This window comes from Bos grunniens, chromosome 19, assembly GCF_055505025.1.
Source record: "Bos grunniens cultivar Pamir isolate PY7600 chromosome 19, Bosgru_T2T1.0, whole genome shotgun sequence".
NCBI lineage: Eukaryota > Metazoa > Chordata > Mammalia > Artiodactyla > Bovidae > Bos > Bos grunniens.
Window position 1 is genome coordinate 2,752,050 of NC_141183.1, and position 21,078 is coordinate 2,773,127.

The 21,078-nt window shown below is 43.1% G+C and overlaps 1 protein-coding gene and 2 long non-coding RNA genes across 9 annotated transcripts in view; 1 reads left to right on the forward strand and 2 right to left on the reverse strand.

The window, feature by feature from the left end:
- KCNJ16 (potassium inwardly rectifying channel subfamily J member 16) overlaps positions 1-21,078 on the forward strand; it is an 86,811-nt gene that overhangs the window by 8,176 nt on the left and 57,557 nt on the right. For 2 of the 7 annotated variants that reach the window (XR_015147086.1, XM_086355919.1), the window contains exon 1: positions 14,684-14,824. The exons of 2 other annotated variants lie outside the window; for them this stretch is intronic. The gene's annotated coding sequence lies outside the window, so the exon portion shown is untranslated. Of the gene's footprint in view, positions 1-11,476; positions 11,501-12,794; positions 12,919-14,683; positions 14,825-21,078 lie in introns of those variants that run through there. 3 more of the 7 variants (XM_086355927.1, XM_086355920.1, XM_086355918.1) reach the window with 3 other exon arrangements.
- LOC147350961 (uncharacterized) lies at positions 7,375-8,287 on the reverse strand. Its single transcript, XR_015147090.1, has 2 exons — positions 8,090-8,287; positions 7,375-7,756 (listed from the first exon to the last, which is right to left on the reverse strand). It is a non-coding gene; the product is annotated as an uncharacterized LOC147350961 (long non-coding RNA).
- LOC147350962 (uncharacterized) lies at positions 10,409-13,399 on the reverse strand. The gene is made up of 2 exons (XR_015147087.1): positions 13,182-13,399; positions 10,409-12,901 (listed from the first exon to the last, which is right to left on the reverse strand). It is a non-coding gene; the product is annotated as an uncharacterized LOC147350962 (long non-coding RNA).

A 21,078-nucleotide genomic window follows, 5' to 3' on the forward strand; every position in this document is an offset into this window, starting at 1 on the left:
TCCAGTGATTTTCTTTTATGAATTTGAAATGCCCACCGAGTCCTGCTTGATGTAGAGGCACTGATTTCTTCTACACACAGAGCAGGTGCTGCTTTTCGGAAGTTGGAGGGATAATGAGATTACAGATTTTCCAGCCCACCTGTAGCACGCAGATGACACTTCTGGGGCTTGGGGAGTTGCAGTCGGTTTCTGGCACCGTCACTTTGCTGCGTGTGGCACTTGTTCAGACATTCTCAGGTTTCACTGAGCTTATGATTTTCCATCTGGTTGTTTTGGAATAACTTCCCTTGTTCACTGACCAACCCAACAAATAGTAAACGGTGAGGAACAAAAATATTCAGGATCCGGGTGCCAGGATGGCTGTGTTTCTGTGACAGAATTTGGCTTCATTTTTAGAAATAACACACATTTTTCCACCCCTCCAAATACTACCATCATCATCTCATTCCAAGTTGGGACAAGCTAAGGGAGCAGGTCCCTGTGTAAATTATATTCTCTACTTACTACCATTTCTGTGTATGTGTTCACTTGCTAAATTGTATCCAACTCTTTGCAACCCTGGACTGCAAAATGCCAGTCTTCCCTCAAACACAAGTAATTTCTAACTCACTGTGTTGAGAGACCATATTATTTGTTGCAGATGAAAATCCCACTCCTGAGTTAGAATGTATAGACTTAGAGCTCTGTTTACAGAGAGAATTGATTGGCATGTTCTAGGAGAAGGAACGGAGAAGGCAATGACACCCCACTCCAGTACTCTTGCCTGGAAAATCCCATGGATGGAGGAGCCTGGTAGGCTGCAGTCCATGGGGTCGAGAAGAGTCGGACACGACTGAGGACTTCACTTTCCCTTTTCACTTTCATGCATTGGAGAAGGCAATGGCAACCCACTCCAGTGTTCTTGCCTGGAGAATCCCATGGACGGGGGAGCCTGGCAGGCTGCCGTCTATGGGGTTGCACAGAGTCAGACACGACTGAAGTGACTTAGCAGTAGCAGGCCAGCAATATTACCAAATATCTGAACCGCATATTACACGGCCATCTTTCTGGTAATTTGACTTGGTTTATTCAAATCTGTTACCACACTAAAAACTGTGTGATAATCGGGTTGTATGTTAAAAAGAAAGTAAGAGAGAAGGAGGTGGCTAAAGTTCTAGCTTAAGCTCATTGAATAATACATTACAAATAAATTTCTGGACGATAACATGGAATGTTCACGGAATTTCTAGACTGGAAGAAATCTTAGATTTGACTTTAGTCATCTTCATTTTATAGATGAAAAACAGAGAGGAAGGAAAGTTAAAGGACATCTCAAGGTCACAGTTTAGTAAGTGGCAAAGTTGGGACCACAGGCTAGAGCTCTCAACTGTAAGACCAGTGTTTTTCCAAATATATAATCCGAGTGTATCTTCTCTTCAACATTTTCCATTTCAATTATTTAATATACATCTACTGTTTCCCACACTATGTCCACGCATCTCATTTGAACGCTCTCTAAAGCCCAGACATGTTGATTGTTTGATGAGACTGAATAAAGTGACCCAGAATTTACCTTTTATTATATTTCAGAAATCACTTCTCCACTAGTTATTTTTTACATTTTACTGAAAATAGCTGTGCATTGGTATTGTCAACAGTAGTATGCTATTTCTTTCTCTTTTTACATTCAAATAACTTCCATTTGAGGGTTTCAGCTGGCTGTTTCTGCCTTGGGACTGTTCTCATGTTTTGCTTCCTCTTCCCCGGGGACCTGTGGAGCCCATCACCTGTCACAGGTCTAGAGCTGATCGGACAGGAGTATTTGCGACTGATTACTGCTCTCTGATCTCCTCCAGGTCCTGAGACAGGAGCAGAGCCAAAAAGTGAACTTGATACAATGCTGCCTGGCCCCGTACGCTGCCCAGCTCAGTCTCTGCTTCTTGAATCCCTAGGGTCCATTCATCTTCGGGCGCTCTCTCTTTACATACATCACCCCAGGTGGTATTACAGGCAAGCCATGATGCTGTATTCCAATAGATGGGTTATGCTGGAAATTACAATCATATGAGAGAAATCTCCTATGTAGAATGACAACAGGAACCCAGTAAGGGCAGAGCATTAGAAATGTGAGTTCCCACTTTAAAAATAATCTGAGTTTTTAAATGTAATGTGTTTCTCTTCTTTGCTTAAAACTTCAGAAATTTAGCGGGCAATGCTGGGAACGCTAGGACAGTTAGACAACAGGGAAGTCTCAGGTTTTGATAATCTCTCATCTCTATGGAGAAAAAAAATGAAAGAAGCATGACTCACAGTCTTTGATAGTTTACAAAGAATTGTACCACGCTACTCTGAGAAAGCCAAATATACTGGTTCCATAAAGGGAATGGAGATATTTGTCTTCAAAGAAGTACAGGCAAAGGGGTTTAATACCTTTAATGAAACAGTGTTCTCCTATGAAGTATCTGCCTGTTTCTTTTTCACTCTCACTGTAAGCACTGAGTCTTAACAACTGGACTGCCAGGGACAAGGAAGTTCCTGGTGATTAAATTTTTGTTTTATGCCTCAACCCTATTTCCTCCATAAGTCCTAGCTTTGGAGTTTATTATTCATTATTATTTTGGTAGATTATGGTGATTTTTAAGAATAGGCATGTCATGTTACAGCAGAACTAACTGCTACACTATAGAGGAGAACTGAACTGCACCAGGACCCTCTTGCCTTGGTTATGCTGTTTCCTATGAAGGATTTGCTCTCAACCCTCACCATTAGCACGAAAACCTCTCCGTGTTACTTCCTCTTCATGTCTGAACTTGTCCTCTGCCCATGTCATTCGTCAGGGCCCCTCGGCTTCACTGCCACAGGGTGAACCTCACCAGTTGGCAATGCCTCGGACTCTGAGATGGGCTTTCCAAAGACCAAATGGACTCTTTTCTTGCCTTTTCAAAGAGAGCCACACAGGAAGGAAAACAAGAAATTCAACTTTTAAGCTGGGCTATTCATGGCCTTTGCTAAATCCTGGCAGAGAACCCTGGCTTTTCATTACGATTCATCTCACTGATTTCCAAATGAAATAATGAACTGGCCTTTTCATTAAGGCCATAGAGAAGCCAAGTGGGGTTGCCCAGGTCAGTAAGTGCTGCTATCTGATGAGTGAGAAACGGGTTACTTTTCAGTACGCATTTCGGGAGCTCTGTGTTTTCTTTCAGTGGGTTCTATTCTGTGAAAATCAGCTCAAGGGGCGGGAGAAGTCCAGTTCTGCCTTCTCTCTTCAGCTAGAACAATCTATGCCTCTCTGCTCTGTGGGCGGTCGGAGACAGATAGACGGGCTCAGGAACCGGAAGTGGGGCGTTCCTATTCTCATTTCCTGCCTTCTGGAGAGCCCGCCGTCACACCAGCTCCAGAACATTCTATTCCCCAACTGAACTTACTTACCAAGCAGAAACAGAGTCACAGATGTAGAAAACAAACTTGTGGTTATGAAGAAAGGGAGGTGGGGAGAGATACATTGGGAGATTGGGATTGACTCGCACATACTACTAAATATAACAGATAATAAGGACCTCTTATTATCTCTACTCAGTGGTCTGCAATGACCTACCTGGGAATTCATTTTAAAAAGAGGGCTATATAGATGTGTATAACTTATTCTCTTTTCTGAATAGCAGAAATTAACACATTATAAATCAACTACACTCCAGTAAAAATCAATTATAAAAAAATCACCCCCCACAAAAAGGAACATTCTTTTCCTATAAACAAGAGTATGATTTCATTAGTTTCTTCGACTTTCAACTGAAGCCAACACACACTCATGCACACAAACACATATACTGTGATGCTTCTTTTTTCTACCAACCCCCACTCCCTCAAGCCTGGAGGAGGAAACGGCAAGCCACTCCCATATTCTTGCCTGGAAAATCCCAAGACAGAGGAACCTGGTGGGTTACAGTCATGGGGTCGCAAAGAGTCGGACACGACTGAGTGACTAACATACACACACACACACTCCCCCTAGATATATCATCTTGCATAAGATTGGAGGATGGATTTATTTAAACTCTGTTCTAAATTAATTATTAGGAAATATAACGATTTTTAACACTGAATCTAATAAAATACTTTCTGGGTAAATAATATAATGCTTTCAGTTCAGTTCAGTCACTCAGTCGTGTTCAACTTTTTGTGACCCCATGGACTGCAGCACACCAGGCCTCCTTGTCCATCACCAACTCCCAGACTTTTCCCAAACTCATGTCCATTGAGTTGGTGATGCCATCCAACCATCTCATCCTCTGTCGTCCCCTTCTCCTCCTGCCCTCAATCTTTCCCAGCACCAGAGTCTTTTCCAATGAGTCAGCTCTTTGCCTCAGGTGGCCAAAGTATTGGAGTTTCAGCTTGACATCAGTCCTTCCAATGAACACCCAGGACTGATCTCCTTTAGGATGGACTGGTTGGATCTCCTTGCAGTCCAAGGGACTCTCAAGAGTCTTCTCCAACACCACAGTTCAAAAGCATCAGTTCTTTGGCACTCAGCTTCTTTATGGTCCAACTCTCACATCCATACATGACTACTAGAAAAACAATAGCCTTGACTAGATGGACCTTTGTTGGCAAAGTAATGTCTCTGCTTTTAATATACTGCCTAGGTTGGTCATAATTTTTCTTCCAAGGAGTAAGCGTCTTTTAATTTCATGGCTCCAATCACCATCTGCAGTGATTTTGGAGCCCCCCCAAAATAAAGTCTGCCACTGTTTCCCCATCTATTTGCCATGAAATGATGGGACCAGATGCCATAATCTTAGTTTTCTGAATGTTGAGCTTTAAGCCAGCGTTTTCACTCTCTGCTTTCACTTTCATCAAGAGGCTCTTTAGTTCTTCTTCACTTTCTGCCGTAAGGGTGCTGCCATCTGCATATCTGAGCATATAATGCTTTAATTTGAGCTAAATTTACTATACAATTCTCTGTAATTTATAAATTATTGAAATGAATGCATTATATTTACTTACTTGGATATTATTAAATGTCATCCTTGAAGGTATTATTTTGTGTCCAGTCTTGAAGTCGTGTCTGACTCTGCGACCCCATGATCTGCAACAGGACAGGCTTTCGTATCCTCCTCTGTCTCCTGGCGTTTGCTCAGATTCATGTCCACTGAGTCAGTGATGCTATCTAACCATCTCATCCCCTGCTGCCCCCTTCTTCTTTTGCCTTCAATCTTTCCCAGCATTAGGGTCTTTTCCAGTGAGTTGGCTGTTTGCTTCAGGGGACCAAAGTATTGGAGCTTCAGTTTCAGCATTAGTCTTTCCAATGAATTTTATTATAGTTTTAGACTATATCATAGTCTTTTGAGTTTCAGGACCCAGTTCCAATCCTGTAGGGAACAGTTTCCCCCACCAATAACGGGTGATTCTCCAGACACTGATTGGGTGTCTTATCATTTAACTCAATTTTGAAATGGTGTTGGCATCAGATTCTGTAGGTTAAGTGTTCAGCCCTACAAGACTGCCTCCCTTGCTCTTCAGACACCAGTTATGAGCCCAGATTGTTAACTGTGTTTCTGACCACCAACTAGCTCCATACTGCAGATTCCAACAACCCCACTCTGATTCAGAATGTCAACCGCGGGTCCAGGTTGTCACCTGTACTTCTGGCCAACTGGCTGTCAATCAGAGAGTCCCACAACCTTCTCCTTGGGTTTGACTGATTTGCTAGAGTGGCTCACAGAACTCAGAGAAACAGGACTTACTAAATCACCCATTTATTAGAAAAAGATATAACTCAGGAACAGAGAGAAGAGAGGCACAGGGCAGAAGAGGTGCAAGGTTTCCATCCCCCTCCAGGTGAACCACTACCCCTGGCCTGACACATGCTCATCAGCTTTGAAGCTCTCTGAAACCCTTCCTTTTGGGTTCCTATGGATGCTTCATTCCGTGGTCATGACTGGTTAAATCATTGGCCTGTGGTGGTAGATTTGACCTCTGGCCCCTCTCTCCTCCCCAGAGGTTCAAGAGGGTGGAACTGGTAGTCTCAACCTCTAATTACAGTTGTTACCTTGGTAACCAATCCTCCAACCCTCACCAATTTAGGTTACCTGCAGGCTTTCCAAAAGCTATGTCATTAGCATAAAAAAGACAACTTTATTGCTCTTATCACAGGAAATTCCAGGGTTTTAGGGGTTGTGTGCCCGGAAGAGATCTTATAAATCCCAACATCACTCTTAGACTGAACTTTTTGAACATCTAATTCCTTACATTATTAACTTTTTAAAAAAGAAAAAATGGTAGTGGGTTAAGGATTGTGATGAGATAGTATATAACTCGTTAGATATAACCATTTAAATATCTTCAGTTCAGTTAAGTTGCTCAGCATCAATTCTTTGGTGCTCAGCTTTCTTTATAGTCCAACTCTTACATCCATACATGACTACTGGAAAAACCATAGCCTTGATTAGATGAGCCTTTGTTGGCAAAGTAATGTCCCTGCTTTTTAATATGCTGCCTCGGTTGGTCATAATTTTTCTTCCAAGGAGTAAGCATCTTTTAATTTCATGCCTGCAGTCACCATCTCCAGTGATTTTGGAGCCCTGAAAAATGAAATCTGTCACTGTTTCCATTGCTTCCTCATCTATTTGCCAAGAAATGATGGGACCGGATGCCATGATCTTAGTTTTCTGAATGTTGAGCTTTAAGACAACTTTTTCACTCTCGTCTTTTACTCTCATCAAGAGCCTCTTTAGTTCTTCTTCACTTTCTGCCATAAGGGTGGTGTCATCTGCATATCTGAGGTTATTGATATTTCTCCTGGCAATCAGATATCTTTGTTAGAGGTAAACAATATCATCCAGCTATCTTGTTTGTGTGCATGCTAAGTTGCTTCAGTCCTGTCAGACTGTGTGGGACCCTGTAGACTGTAGCCCGCCAGGCTCCTCTGGCCTGGGATTCTCCAGGCAAGAATACTGGAGTGGGTTGCCATTTTGTCCTCCAGAGGATTTTCCCAGCCCAGGGATCCTACCCAGGTCTCCTGCATTGGCAGGCAGTTGTTTAACCACTGTGCTACCAGGGAAGTCAGTGTAAAAGGGTATCCACTACCTGAATCTGCTCAATAAGTATTTCTTATTGGGCTTACCTGGTAGCTCAGTTGGTAAAGAAACTGTCTGCAGTGTAGGAGACCTGGGTTCAACCCCTGGGTCAGGAAAATCCCCTGGGGATCTATACTGGGAACCCACTCCAGTATTCTTGCCTGGGAAATCTTATGGACGGAAGAACCCAGCAGGCTACAGTCCATGGAATCTCAAAGAATCTGAAATGGCTTAGCGACTAAACCACCACCATTTCTTGTTACTGTCATTTTGATTCTGATGATTATTGCCACAGTAAAAATACACAGTTGGAAAATTTCAGGGAAAAAAAAAAGTTATCTTCAGTTTTATTTTTGTTTTAACTGTGAAGCCATTCTTTATTGTCTTCTGTCTTACAGTGTCTTTTGTTTCTTCTGTCTTTTTTGTTTATTTATTTACTTTTGGACCATGAAGCGTGTAGGCTCTAGTTCCTCAGCAGGGGCTGAACCCAGGACCCCTGCATTGGAAAGGCAGAGTCACCAGGGAAGTCCCTTCTCTTTAGTTTCAGAGCAATGTTTTTAGTCACTTATATACAGAATCTAACAGGCTGGAGTAGATGTCTCCTTCATTAAATCAATTCATTTGAAAAGACACTGATATAGACGCATTTCATTCCCATTCTGTACAAATCGCTGCCTTCAGGAAATTAAGGTTTTACCCTTTAAAAAAAAAAAAAAACCATTTGTTGAAATATTGTGCCTTATGTTAAAAAATGCTAAAATGTATTTCTCCTTGGAATAATAAATTCAAGTTGATTATTTTTCCCTCACCCCGGCTACCCGGCCCCCTGCCCGCCCCCCTGCCCCCTCCCCCCCAGCTATTGTCACATACGCTGTGGAAGATTTGGAACAGAGAGGAGTACACAGAATCTGTTAGGTTTTTTTTGTTTTGTTTTGCTTTGTTTTGAGGAGGAAATGGAGGAGAGGAAGGCAGGAAGGAATCAAGGAGGCAAGGCTGTCTGGCAGGCAAAGCATGGGTGAGCAGAAACTTACTTTGAGTCAGAGTTGTAGCTGTCCTCACAACACGAGGCATTTTGATTTGTGGTTTGTGGGACTAGCTGTGTGAACTTTATCTTTACAAGAGGAAAAATCCCGTTTGCATAAGCAAAGGCATCACATTTCAGTCTTATTCCCTTTGGAGATTCAAAGGCTCTCAAGTTCTCCCTCCTCCATAGACAAACATCAGCTCCGTCAGGCTTCTCCGCAGCCCGCACGGGACAAGTTAAAAGCACGTGACTCTAGTAGACAAAACAAGAAGATAGACAGACTCACGGGAAATGTCTAGATTTTGAAAAGTACCTGATGTGGAAAAAAATTAAGAGAGACATAGGAATGGAAAATTCCTTTGCTGGCTTCCTGTTCTCCTTCCTGCTAAGGTGGGATTAGTTACCAGCTGTCAAAAGAAATATCACTTTTAATTCTTATTTAGGGGGGAAGGAAAGCATTAGAGGAAAATATGTCTTGGAGGAGAGGGAGGCTGGGAGGACCTCCCTTTTGACAATCTGTCTCTGTAGCTTGAAACAAGACAAGTGGGGAGTTAAGGAGAGGAGAGACAGTTCTGTTGCCATATGAAAATCGAAGATGGCTGAGGACCTTGTGTAGGTAAATGGTCTCCTTCTAATATTTCCTAATGAAATAATCTAGGAGGTAATGAAGCTAGTCAGGGGCTTCAAGTATTCAAGTAATTATCTCAGTCTTCCCTTGGAGAGATAAAGAGTTCCTAAAAGAAATATGGTCTTTAGAATAAGGGCATCCTATGTAATCCAATCAACCTTCCTGGAGGATTGTTGCTGAGTCCCTAAGTCGTGTCTGACTCTTTGCGACCCCATGGACTACAGCATGCCAGGCTCCTCTGTCCTCCACCATCTCCAGGAGTTTGCTCAAATCCATGTCCACTGAGTCGGTGTTGCTATCTAACCATCTCCTGCTTTTAGGTGGATAAGCACCTCTCCCAGAGAAGCCAAAGCGCCGATATTTTGGCCACCTAATGCAAAGAACCAATTCATTTGAAAAGACCCTGAGGCTGGGAAAGATTGAGGGCAGGAGGAGAAGGGGACTACAGAGGATGAGATGGTTGGATGGCATCACCGACTCAATGGACGTGAGTTAGAGCCAACTCTGTCCATGAAGCCACAAAGAGTTGGACACAATTTAGAGACTGAACAACAATGTTTGGGCACACCTTCAAACAGCATGCTGGAGCATCTACAAACCTGTCTCAGAGCACAGTTCCAGTTGATGCCGACAGCTCAGAGTAAATCCTACCAGTAAACACGGATGGAGATTGACTGTGGAGTACCAGAAATCCAGCACCTGTCTCACCAGATCTTCTTCACCTGCTTTTCTGGGATGTCAGGAATCCCATGGTTACTAATGCATGCTTTTGCTTTAAGACGAGAGCTCTTTGCCAGTGATTAAAAAGCAAGATTCAAAACTGTGAATATAATTGAATCTCGATTTTTTACTTAAAAGCACAGTGGGGAAGAGTGGGAATAACTTTGCCAAAAGAAATTGAGGCTGCTGAATCATTTTTATCAGCTTTTTCACATTCTTATTCATAGTGTCTACGGTAAACATACATAACTTAAATATCTGAGAGAGATTCTCAAAGGTAGTCTCCTGTTCGCCCCTCCCCCGCTCTGGGAAGAACCTGTTAGCGTGATTCATTCAGCGTATTGAGCTCATTTGAATGATAGTCAGTTGCATCATTTCTGTTTAAATCTCTTGCTGCAGTAGTGTGGGTCAGCTTATAAAATGCTGAACTGGATTGCACCTTGAGGAAGCAAATTCAAGTTAACCTTTTATTTTTTTTTTTTCCTTTGCCTCTTATCATGGAGGGCTTGGAGCATGGTAAAACAGAGAGTCCTTCAGGTGGAAGTGAGACACAGTGAAGGAAGATTTTGAGAGTTGGGATGATAAAAAGAGGGAAAAGACCCAGGCAGAATCCAGAAATTATGATGCTGGTTGGGTTCAAACAGGCAGCAAGAGAGTCTCGGAATTTCAGAGAGGCTGATTTGTCCATTTGGAGATGGACAAAGATAGGCCAGCTCAGGAAGACAGCTGAAGGAAAGGGCCAAGAACACTGCAATCAACTGCTCCAAAGGCTTTGGTCTCCAAATATGGTATACTTGCTTCCTTTTTTAAACAAGCGTTCATCCCTTAGGATCTGTTGTGTTGCAGTTTTCTGCTAGACACTCTGTTGGATTCACCAGGGGATAAATTTCAGTCAATCCTGACCCACGAGTGTATAAAACGTGGTGAAGGACATGACACGTGCAACAAAGGACCACAACATAGAGATCAAAGGGAGAATGCCTTTAAAAAGTTTATTTTTCAAAATCATTTAAAAATACATTATGAATCAATGCAGTAGACAAGGATAGATTGAGTCAAAGGAACCTTGAAGGAAAAAATATTCTTTCAAAAAAAGATTATTTTATAGAGCAGTTTCAGATTTACAGTAACATTGAGGGAAGACACGAAAGGATATGGGGCTTCCCAGGCAGCTCAGTGGTGAAGAACCTGCCTGCCGGTGCAAGAGACTTGAGTTCGATCTCTAGGTCAGGAAGATCCCCTGGAGAAGGAAATGGCAACCCATTCCGGTATTCTTGCCTGGAGAATCCCATGGACAGAGGAGCCTGGGGGCTACAGTCCGTGGGGTCACAAAGAGTCAGACACAACTGAGGCTACTTAGCACGCATGCATGCGATGCTATACATCCATCATTGTTAAATCATACAGAGAATTTTCACAGCTCCAAAAACCCTCTGGGCTTTGCCTGTTTATCTCTCCTTCCCTCTGCTCCTCACCAAACCCGATCTTTTATTACCTCCATAATTTTAGCTTTTTCGGAATGCCATATACTCGGAATCATACTTTATGCAGGCTTTTCAGATTGCCTCCTTTCACCTAGAAACATGCATTTAAGGTTTCCCTGTGTATTTTCAGGGCTTGGTAGTTCGTTTCTTTTTAGAACTGCATAATACTCCATTGTCTGGGTGTAGCACTGTCTATTCACCTACTGAAGGATGTCTTGAGTCCTTCTAAGTTTTGGCACTTATGAATACAACTTCTATAAATACTCTGTGTACAGGTTTTTGTGTGGACTTAGGTTTTTAACTCTTGGTCTCAGTAAAGACCAAGGAACATGATTGTTGGGTTGGATGTAAAAAAAATAAGGTTTTAAATTCTAGAATTTCAGTTGACTTGGAGTTAACTATATGTTAATCATTAACCAGGAAAGAGGAACATCATCTTTGAAGAATGCAAATTGCATAGTTTAACTAGCTCGGAGCTCTGCAAACATTTTTTTCTGCAAAGGGCCAGATGCTAAATATGGGAAGTTTTGAGGACCACCTGGTCTCTGCTGAGACTCTGAGGGTCACAGAATTCTGCTGCCATAGGGTGAGTACAGCCATCGATGACATGTAAATGAACTAAAGAGTAGGGCTATGTTTAAAAAAAAAAAATTTTATGGATCCTGAAGTTTGAATTTCATATAACTTTACATCACAAAATATTACTCCTCTAGTAATCTTCTCCCTGCCATCTAGAAATGTAAAAACTATTCTTAGCTCTCAGGTCTTACAAAAGCAGAAGTAAGGCCAAACAAACAAAAATAGTTCGTCCACGACAGAGCTAGAGTAGCACCAGCTCAATTCTATACTCTAGAATGCTGGATGGGGTATAGAATTTGTGTGGTATACCTTCTTTTTAGAGTCTGTCTTCTTTTTAGGCCATGACTAAAATCATCGGGCAGCAACAAAGTACAGATTATTGGAAAAGGTATCAGAGTCCTTCCACTTGAGTAATGAATTCTTTCATCATCTTGTCATTTGTCAAATCTTTAAACAGGCTTTTTTCGATTTGCCTCAGTTTCTCTCTGTGTTTCCAGGAGGCCTGTAGTTCCCCGAAGCTGAACTTCAAGACGTTTAGTTTTAGTTTAAGGTAGATTTAGGAAGCACAGAATGTGACAGAGAAGCCGATCCAGATGATAATTTGACTTGGCTTTGGCAAGTGTTTTTCTGCTTACATGTGAGTATGGGCGTGCCTGGTGTTCTGGGAATTTACTTCAAACAAAGGGACGAGGCGGCGGCGATGGTCTGACTCGGGCTTGGGAGCCCATCCAGGTCCCCATCTTGCCTCCTCGTCTCCTGCAGGGTCTTTCCTATGCCATCCGTCTTCGGCTGCCTTGTCTCCTCGGCAGTCAGCCAGACAAAGCCACCTTCCCTGAGACTGTCCTTGTAGAGAGAGTCATGTGTGTTCCATTCAGTCCTTTCCTACGGACCACTAATAAAAAAATCCCAGCTCCCCATCCAGGAACAGAGCAGAGTGACTGATAACACTCACTAAGCAGTCAGCCTGCCTTACTGTGAATGCCCCGCAACGGAAGTGGCCTCCATGTGTGTGGGCATGCAGACATCTCTCCAGTCTTCAGATTTCTTGGCAGAAAGGCTCACCTCCAGGTTCGCTGCCTCCCTGACATTTATGGGTGATTAAAAAGATATGTCCCTTGAAGGGTTTAAGCTCTTCTTCTGGGTTACTGAGTAACAGGTTGCAGATCACGCGCTCCTATCAGAATGTCCAAGCCTGATGGAGAGCTCGCAGGCTTGGAACACCAAGTACCAGCCTGAGTAGGAGCTGCGGTTGTAGTTGTTGTTATTATTATTTCCACTTTACAGATGAGGAGATGGATACAGAGCGGTCAAGCGGCTCCCGGTGTCACAAAGCCAGTGAGTCTCAACACCGACATCCAATCTTGCCTCCTCAAGTATTCATGCTGTTAAAAGTGCGAACACCTAGAGTCTGTCATACGGAGAGAAGTAAGTCAGAGAAACAAGTATTGTCCATTAATGCATAGCTATGGAATCTAGCAAGACAGCACTGATGAACCCATTTGCAGGGTGGGAGGAGACACAGATAGAGAATGGGCTTGCGGACACAGCAGGGGGAGGAGCAGGTGGGAGGAATTCAGAGCTCTGACTCGGGGTCAGCTCGGTGCTCTGTGATGACCTAGAGAGGTGGGATGGGGAGGGGGAGGGAGGCTTGAGAGGGAGAAGATAATTTGTGCACACAGCTGACTCACCTTGCTGCACAGCAGAAACTGATACAACGTTGCGAAGCAACTATACTCCATTTTTTTAAATTAAAAAAAATGCAAAACACACACCCAACAACACCCCAACAGCAACTCTGGTCGGAACTTAGGCACTGCCCCTTAAATTTGGAGGGTTAACCAAACTGGACAAGACTTCCAGACCCCTGCCTACCAGCGCTCTTCCCAGGAAAGAAAAATGCTGGTTTCTGGCCAGCACAAACCTCCCTTGGCAACCCTCTGCATACAGCCCCGCCCTCCCCTCCCCGCCCCCAGGTTCTGAAGAGCTGGGATTGTTATTTCTTTCCTTTCTTGTGGCTGACTTTCACCTCTTCTGGACCTTTCTCTTGACTCTACCAGCTCGTCGCGTATTATTCAATTTTCTGACTCTCGGTCAGTCAGCTTGACCCCATGACTGCCTCAAAATTTCATCTCACCCCTGAGGACTGATTGCTGGGGCAGAGGGACCATCAGATTGTACGTTCTAGACGTGAACAACAGCCTGTATTTTCTTTATCATCTCTGTCTTAAACTCTGATTCTTTTTTTAAAGATTTTGTTGTTGTTATTGTTGTGGATGGTTTTTAAAGTCTTTATTAAATTGTTACAATACGCTTCTGTTTGCTGTTTTGGTGTTTTGGCCACGAGGCGTGTGAGGTCTTAGCTCCCCAACCAGGGATGGAACCTGTGCCTGCTGTGTTGGAGGGTGAAGTCTTAACCACTGACCACCAGGGAAGTCCTTTAAACTCTGACTCTTGAGGTTGTGGGCAGGAGAAACCTTCAGCCTTAGTCTCTTTCTTCTGTTTCTCGAGGCTTATTCAACTGTGGATGCCTGTGCTTTGGGAGCATGTGTGCACGTGTGTGTCTCTTTGCGACCCCATGGACTGTAGCCCGCCAGGCTCCTCTGTGCGTGGGGTTTCCCAGGCAAGAATACTGGAGCGGGTTGCCATTGCCTTCTCCAGGAGACCGTCTCGACCCAGAGATCAAACCTGCATCTCCTGTTTTGCAGGCAGATTCTTTCCCACTGAGCCACCCGGGAAGCCACACTTGGAATTGCGCTGCACAGGGTAGATGACCACCGAAGGCACGCTGAGTAAAGGGACGAGTGGCTGCTTAGCCATTGCAGGTTGTCTCGTCTCCGTTTTCATCGGCATCCCCTTTCAACTCTGACCTGCTCAGATGTATGCAAAGAACTCTGACAAAAAGAGCTTCTTTGCATTGCTCAAAGTCTGAAAACTGAGCCTCCAATAGCCCTGTCTGTAAATATTTGAGTCACTTACGGGCACTGCTGAACATATTTCTGGCCCAGGAAATCTTCCTCCTTTGTGTTCCCAAGCAAGTGAACAGTGAGTCAGGGGACGCCTGGGTGACCTTCTCCCCGGACCTCCTCCAGGGGTGCAGGGGCGGGGCCCCAGCCGTGGTCTCAGCTGACCGGTTGGCGCCGGCTTCCTAAGATGCCACGGGCTCCCTATGCGTGTTCCCAGGGTGGAGCTGTAGGAACAAGCCAGTGTCAATGGTTAACCCAGGTTCTTGGGGTCTGGAGCTTTTCTTGCCTGTGTTATTAACTAAAGAACATTTTCACTCTTGCCCAGCTGTGAGTTCCTAGCTCCTAGATCCTCGGGAGAAAGGACACAGGTAAGCCTGGCTCTGTTTTTGTCCTTATTCAAAGTCATTCAGTCTGTGTTTGTTCATGCTGCCCACTGATCAGAAAGCAGCAAAACTCTGTATCCAGCAATGTCAATATCAGTGTGGAATCAGATGCAATTAAGACAATTTCATTCCCTATGTGAGGGCTTTAAGTAGGCGTCTTGTGAAACTTTGGTAAAACATAGTCTCAAATTGGTCTATAAAGAGCTTATGAAAGAGACCTAATGTTCCATTATATATGTAGATATCTAAAAGTGACTTCTTCAGATTCCATATTTAATAGCAGATGGAGTATTTCATAACTGCTATCAAAAGCAAATCATGGCATCCATATATATGTACACATTTATGAATATATGGCTTCAGTGAAATGAACATTTAAGCATCCCCTGAAAATACTTCAAGAAAGTAGGTTGATTATTTTCTGAGGATTGTATATGAGATGATATAAAAACATCCATTTCTCTAGACTGATTTTAACATAGCTTCAAAATAGAGAGTTTCTATTCTAATTTCTATTTCTCCTGTATGTTCACCTTAATTTCTCCAAAGCCTTTTCTCTTGTCCATTAAAATCTGAGACCTTTTGTCTTTGAATATTTATTCAGAAAACTATAGACTTATCAATTCTTGCTCTTTGGACACTATGAATCTTTTAACATGTAAAATCAAATTGTCTCCCTTGTTGCTGGATGGAAGTGTATAAGTGGAAAACAAGAACTGTCTTATAAACCCAATGGATTTTGGTCATTTGCATCATACTCTTATATGGTTATAGGAATTGAGAGGTCTTTAGGGAAATGGGACTGGAGTGTTTCTTCTAAACATCTACCCCTTCCAGCTACAAGAGACAGACCTTAAAGAAGAAAAAGCATATTGATGCCCTTTTGCCACTTTACTTTGGAAAATGTAGACCAACCGCTCTCTGTCAGATTTTAACCAACAAAGTGACCTGAAGTCCCTATGCCACAGCTCTTTTGTTGAATACCACTGTAGAGTTCCGGAAATTAAGCCAAAAATAAGTATAAAAGTGAACAGGGTCCAGAGTTCAATTCAATTCAAAAAAAGAAGGGAGAGACAGAAAGACAGAGACAGGGGAAAAACCAGAGTAACTAACAGAAGCAATTCCTTAAGTGTTTTTTTAGAACACTTGAGCATCTGTGATAAATCCAAGACATTAGTCCCATGCAAAATAAGACCATGACAACATCTGAAACCGGACAAAAAGACTGAAGTGGGAGGGGCACACAAGTTGCTATTTTAATGCGTTTTCCCAAATAAGTATATTTTTATTTGCAAAAGAACAAGAGTTTTCAAGGACATTGAAAAGTATGCTTTTCCCATTATACATGTGAGTGGTGAGTCCACATCAAGATTTGGATATAAATTAGTTGAAAGAAATTAGCGAAAAGCATAGTTTGGGGGAAAACAATAGATATATAAAGAACGAGTACTTGGAGTAAATATTTATAACCAGGACAACCCAGGGATTTAGTTGAATTGTTTCTTTTCTGAATTTGTAAAACCCATCACTTAGCGGATGGTTTGGCTTTTATCCCCCATGAATTTATCCTAGAGCACCTTATGTTACTTTCTTTTTCTAGGAAAAGTAGCCTCAAATCTAACTTTAGGAACAGTAGATGGAAAATGTCATTATTTCGGGCATCACACGGACTATAAATATTTTTATGGCAGCGTGGGGAAATGGGCATTCATATGCTTACTATGTTCTGGGTGAAGTGGCTCTTCACTTCAAGTTTGGAGGGAGCTACTGTCTTCATTTTATAGATGGAGATCTAGGTTTTCCACTCTAGCTGTGTAATCTGGGGAGAGCCCCGTAACTTCTTCAGGTCTCAGATTCAAACTCACTCTTGTCTGAATTCCAAAATACATGTGCTTCTCATTACCAGATGACCTCCTACCTTTTCCTAGTATGATGTTACCCACAGTTATTAGGCTTGATACAACCGCAGAGAGGAACTGTCTCTACAGATGTCATACGTGTGGCCATTGTCTGTAGAGTGGCTGAGGACACGCATGGGTACCCTCTCTGAAACTGATGAGTGAGTGATGTTTTCTCCATGGATATCAGTTTCAGCAAACTGGCAGGTACCTGTCATTGTGCCTCCATCCCTCTACATAGCAGAAACCTTAACCCTCAAGAATCTACCCGACCCTTTTTATAAGGTGATGACTGACACTGTTCTTTTCCAGGCATTTATGTCACATTGATAAATGCGTTTCTTCCAGAATGGAGGGCATCTTGCTGTTTGTCTTTCCTGCTAGTATCATTGTTTTGAATAATGGGAAATAAATAAGTTAATGTCCTAAAGAAGACAAAGACATACATTTTGTGTGAAAAATGAAAACTCTAGAATTCTAATTTTTTTTCTTGCCACCACAGTCTCAAATTCTTGACCTCTATAAGACAGTGACATGGAAATAATGGATCATCTGATCATTTCCCTGACTGGATTGTTACTGCACTTACAAAAAAATCCAATTTTCTGTAATTTATTCATTGATTGATCCTCTCAACAAATATTTACTAAATATTAAAACATGTGAAAGAATGAGGGTTCTGTGGGAGATTGTTGCAATGAAGCCATTTTCCTTAGGAACTTAGGAAAAACAATTGGCCATTGAGTGATATAACGCTTCATGTATTTAACAAATATTTGTTGACTACTCTGAGCCAGGCAGTGATTAGACTTCAAACATATACTGATGAAAAGAAAAAGACAAAAGTTTCTGCCTTCAGAAGTCTCATATTTTAGTAGATGTGTGGGAAGACGGTCAGTAAGTGAAATACATTGAACATTAATGGTGACGTCTTATAGAAGAAAACATAAAAGAGAAAGAAATCAGGTGCGGGGGTGGAAGAGTGGATATTGTGTTAGTATTTTAGAACAACAAGCGTTTGTTGTCTCAGAGCTGGTGTTGGTCAGGAAGCCAGTTTGTCTGGGCCCTCGGGACCAGCGTCTCCCCCGCTGTAGTCAAGAGTCCAGTGGGACCACAGGCATCGCCAGCCTTGCCCAAGCAGGATTCTCCTCCAAGCTCAGTCACGCAGTCCCTGGCAGAACTTGGCTCCTCTGGGGCAGTTGGCGGGGGGCTCAGTCTCTATGGCTTGTTGGCTCGAGTCCTCCTCCAGTTCCTTGCCACTTGGGCCTCTCCATAAGACAGCGCCCAGCATGGCAGCTGCTTTCCATTAACTCAAGCGAGGGAGTAAGCAAGACAGAAGACAGAGTCTTTCTCCAGCCGCATCTTGGACGTGACAGCCCCTCAGCTTGGCCACGTTCTATTGAATGAGTCATTTCTTCCAGCCAGCCCTCAAGGGGAGGGATTTCACAAAAGCCTGAAGGAGGCGGGGCATCACAGGGGGCCAGTGCCAAAGCTGCTTGCCACAGGTTTACATGTTTAAGTAGGAGAGCCCGGGAGAGCTTCACCGAGGAGGTGATGTTTGGTCAAAGAACTCAAGGTGGTGAGGAATTGAGCAGGCAGATACCTTGGAGCAGAGAAGGTTGGGTAAATGGAACAGCCCGTGCAAGCTCTGACGTGCTGGGCCTATTTGAGAAGCAACAAGACCAGCGTGGCTGAAGGAAAGTTACAAAGGGAAGAGGGGTCCTGGGGGAATCATCTATGTGCCAGGATTGTTTTCCAAGATGGAGAGGATTCTGCAAGTGAGATATGTCTGAGATTTTCTTTTTTGAGATGTTAAAAAAGACCAGGGTAGGTATAGATTTCAATAGTTAGACAGGGAGCAAGAATACTGTGTATGGCAGGTAGGTGATGGTGATGAACAAAATACAGGGGTGGGAGTGAAGGTGACTGAAGCCCTGCTTCCTGCAACTCGACAGACAGAAAATGACGCTGTGCTCACCAACTGAGACTTCTGAGGAATGCCCTGGTCTCATCAACACAGAAACTCATGCCAGCTGTTGCCAACAGATGGGAAACTACAAGGCAATTGTAGATTTCTTGGGGAGTAAACCAACCCTTGGAGAAGGCAATGGCACCCCACTCCTGTACTCTTGCCTGGAAAATCCTATGGATGGAGGAGCCTGGTAGGCTGCAGTCCATGGGGTCACCACAAGTCGGACTTGACTGAGCGACTTCACTTTCACATTTCACTTTCACTTTTCACTTTCATGCACTGGAGAAGGAAATGGCAACCCACTCCAGTGTCCTTGCCTGGAGAATCCCAGGGACGGGGGCCTGGTGGGCTGCTATCTCTGGGGTCGCAGAGTTGGACACGACTGACGCAACTTAGCAGTAGCAGCAGCGGCAAACCAACCCTGAATATTCACTGGAAGGAGTGACGCTGAAGCTTCTGAAGCTCTAATACTTTGGCCACCTGATGCGAAGAGCCAACTCACTGGAAAAGACCCGGATGCTGGGGAAGATTGAAGGCAGGAGGAGAAGGGGATGACAGAGGATGAGATGGCTGGATGGCAGCACTAACTCGATGGGCATGAATTTGAGTACACTCCGGGAGATAGTGATGGACAGGGAAGTCTGGCGTGCTGCAGTCCATGGGGTCGCAAAGAGTCGGACACAATTTAGCAACTGTACAACAAGACTGTTTTCAGTTAAGTTTCTAGGCCAAAGAGCTCCGCTTTGGGGGAAAGAAAGGCTTGTCTGGACCGTATAATGGTCGCACTGGAGGAGCCCTCTGCAGGGTCATCTGCATCCTGCTTTCCTAGGAAGCCAGCGCCAGAGAAGTCTTTTTCATCATTTTTAGGCATGTGCACCCTTGAGTTTGGAGCTGTTTACACATACGGGCTGGATGAGTGGATGACTTGACTTTTCTTATAGCTGTTCTTCAGTGGAGGAGACGGGATCAATTCTTTTCCTCCTGTCCTCCAGGGGCTTTCTACTCTAAGATCAAGGATTCAGATGCACCATGCATATAGTGATTCAAAGAGGATTTGACTTTTAAAGCTTTCTCTGGCTCCACATTCACTGTCTTTCAAAAATAGACCTGAAACTGTCCACAAAGCAGGGAAAACTGAAAAAAAGTCAATAATCTGAGTAAGAAACAGCCCCCAGAACAGGTTTACCCAAAAGTTCCACATAAAGAAGGTGATTTTTCTCTTAACAATGTCGAGAAATATCACAAGTTCTGATTTTATTTAAACTCTGTGAGTATAATTTTAAAGACTTCAAATGGTGGCAAGGCTTTAGATTATAGTCCATAAGATTTATTCTTTTAACTCAAAAAGAAATATTCAGTTTTTCTCTTTTTTTAAGAAAAAAAACTATGTTCCGGCAAACATGACCAAAACCATATTTCATCACAATGAACTTTCATTTTTCATCCTATTCTATCTTAAATTAGAACCATGTTCCCATGCAATCAATACTCATTTATTGGGTCTGGTACCAAGATGACAAAGATCCGGTCCCTATCCTCAGTCTGGCAAAAAAAGGCAGATCTGTAAATAATTAAGGGTCATTCAATGACCTAGTACCACCATAACATAAGATACAATTAGCACACTAACGAATTGAACTTTTTTTCATGGAAGCAATACGGTGATAGACAAATGAGTGGCCTGTTGCTCTTGTCCTGGGTATGCTTTTGGAATTCAGAACTTGTACGTGGTAAGAATACTGTTTTTTCTATGAACTCTTTTACAAGACTTTTTTTTTCCAAAGCTTAGTCTGACAATTCTTTTAGAATTATTGCTTTCTTTCCACTATAGTTTGGTAACTGTATAAGGGTTATCCAAAAAAAATAGAACCGATATGATACACACACACACACACACACACACACACACACACATAGAGAGAGAGAGGGAGACATAGGAAGAAATTTAATGCAAGTTTTGGGTCATATGATTGTGAGAGCTGGCAAGTCTGAAATCTGTGAGGCAGGCTGGCACTCTGGAAATTAAGAGTTAATATTGCAGTCCTGAGTCCAGAATTTTCAGGGTAGACCAGCAGGCAGGAAACTGGTGGACTATGTTGCAGCCTCGAGGCAGAATTTCTTTTGTTGCTTCTTTGGGAAACCTCACTCTTGACTCTTAATATCTTCACCTGATTGGACAGCCCTCACTATGGAAGGCTGTCTGGTTTGCTCAAAGTCTACAGACTGTAAAGGTAAACCACATCTAGCAAACATATTCACAACAACATCCAGAGGGTGTTTGACCAAACTGGGTGCCGTGGCCTGGCCAAGCTGGTGCACGAAGTCGTCCCTCCCAGGACACAGGGAATCTTCACCATGCTTGTATTTTC